The 2,500-nt window shown below is 45.6% G+C and overlaps 1 protein-coding gene across 1 annotated transcript in view; it reads left to right on the top strand.

Moving 5' to 3' along the window:
• Nucleotides 1–2,500, top strand: part of LOC139752103 (sodium-dependent dopamine transporter-like) — an 86,839-nt gene that overhangs the window by 65,059 nt on the left and 19,280 nt on the right. The gene's annotated exons all lie outside the window — the stretch shown is intronic.

Genomic DNA, 2,500 nt, shown 5'->3' with positions numbered 1-2,500 from the left:
ATCCGCTGCCAGATCCACTCCCAGATATCTAAAACACTTCACTTCCTCCAGTTTTTCTCCATTCAAACTCACCTCCCAATTGACTTGACCCTCAACCCTACTGTACCTAATAATATATATATATATATATATATATATATATATATATATATATATATATATATATATATATATATATATATATATATTTTTTTTTTTTTTTATACTTTGTCGCTGTCTCCCGCGTTTGCGAGGTAGCGCAAGGAAACAGACGAAAGAAATGGCCCAACCCCCCCCCATACACATGTATATACATACGTCCACACACGCAAATATACATACCTACACAGCTTTCCATGGTTTACCCCAGACGCTTCACATGCCTTGATTCAATCCACTGACAGCACGTCAACCCCGGTATACCACATCGCTCCAATTCACTCTATTCCTTGCCCTCCTCTCACCCTCCTGCATGTTCAGGCCCCGATCACACAAAATCTTTTTCACTCCATCTTTCCACCTCCAATTTGGTCTCCCTCTTCTCCTTGCTCCCTCCACCTCCGACACATATATCCTCTTGGTCAATCTTTCCTCACTCATTCTCTCCATGTGCCCAAACCATTTCAAAACATCCTCTTCTGCTCTCTCAACCACGCTCTTTTTATTTCCACACATCTCTCTTACCCTTACGTTACTCACTCGATCAAACCACCTCACACCACACACATATATATATATATATATATATATATATATATATATATATATATATATATATATATATATATATATATATATATATATACCATGCAGTATTGTGGTAAGATACTGGCAAGGATATCTTCGCGGAAAGTGTGGACTGGAAGAATGTCCTCATCGGTTTGATGACATCTGTTCTGCGGTTGGATCCTGAAGAAACCAAGAATAAATATGATGAAAAATATGCTTCCCCGGCTGATAAGAGATGTCAGTGACGTATTTGTTTAGTCTCGATTTAAAGGTATTTATATAGTCCAGGCGTTTACGACTTCTGGAGAAGGTTCATGCCAGCGTTCCAGAACTCTATATGGAAAAAACAACCACTTGCTCTTTCATCTCCCACCTCCTGTCTCACTGCGATCGGATCTGGTCAGTGAGTCTTCGTCCAAAGCGAAGAAATCTCCGTATAGGGTATTGAAATCATTTATTATTTTTGAATGCTTCTATCGGATCTTCTCGAACTCTGCGCTTATCTTTTCCAAAAAAAAAAAAAAAAACTGAACAGCGTGCTCTAAATGCGGTCTAATCAGGGCATTGCCCAGGGTGCGTACCGTATTGTGCCCAAGGATCGTATACATCGTCGTGCTCAAATGATCGTGCCGTCGTGTGCCAGGGTGGTTTTATAAACTCGCCTCGATAACCGACGCCCGGCGGGGGACCAGGGTAGTCGTCACAAGAGACGACTGTAGCCAGCGCTATAGGCTCTGACGACTCACCACCCATCCCACCCATACACACACACACACACACACACACACACACACACACACACACACACTCACAAAACCTCCCCAGGGGCAGCGTCTGCCTGGTATCTCGACCACCTCCTCACCTTGGGAGTGGCACATGTAACATGGCCATGGGGGCAGAGACACGTGATATAAAGTGGATGCTTCAACTAGAGTCAGAACTTTCGTGTCAACTCCACTTGACGCTGGAGGTGAGCACAGAGTCAGGTCTTCCCAGACGGAGAGAGTTTCAAGGACCCTCCCCATCTATTTACAGTACTGGTTCCAGTACCTACACACACACACACACACACACACACTTATAGAGCCCAGTCGGCATCGGTGTACTGGAGAGACAAACAGGTTCGAGGCTGTTTGACATCCATTTCAAAGACGTTTACCTTCACCAAGAGGCGACAAAAATTCCCCCTGAAGCTTCGACTCGTGTAAGGTGATAATCTCGGCCTGCCCTTCCCCAGGCGCTGTGAGGATAGATCTGTCTGGTGGGAGGACGTGCGTGAACCTGGGAGAGGCATCTGGAGGTGTATGTGGGTGTAGACAGGATGTGAAAGTAGGGTATATGACTCTGGGTGTATCTAAAAGGAGGGTACACGAGTTTATTACTATCCTAGGATCGGGTATGGTGGTGTAGGGAGAACCTAGGCTGAAACATGTCGGTGTATGGAGGTCCTGGTGGGATGTGGTTTACGTAGATCCTGGGAGGGAGTACGTGGGTGTAGGCAGGTCCTGGGAGAGCATATGTCTGTGAACGTAAGTTCAGAAGGTTAGGATGTGGGTGTGATTAGGACCTGGATCCCTAGGGAGTATGCTGTGTGGGTTCAGTCCTACAGGAGAATGTGGGAGTAGACAGGTCCTGGGAGGGAGTTTCTTGATCCAAACAATTCCCACAAGGCAGCATGTGGGCGTAGGAAGGCCTTGGGAAGGGGGTATATTCTGGTGGAGGCAAGAGCTGAGAGAAGGTATTGTGAGTGTACGAAGGCCCACAAAACAACCACATAGCACCGAGTCAAGTC

This window comes from Panulirus ornatus, chromosome 12 (genome assembly GCF_036320965.1).
Source record: "Panulirus ornatus isolate Po-2019 chromosome 12, ASM3632096v1, whole genome shotgun sequence".
Classification (NCBI taxonomy): Eukaryota; Metazoa; Arthropoda; class Malacostraca; order Decapoda; family Palinuridae; genus Panulirus; species Panulirus ornatus.
The sequence above is the reverse complement of the archived record's forward strand: the minus strand, read 5'-3'. Positions and strand labels throughout refer to the sequence as shown.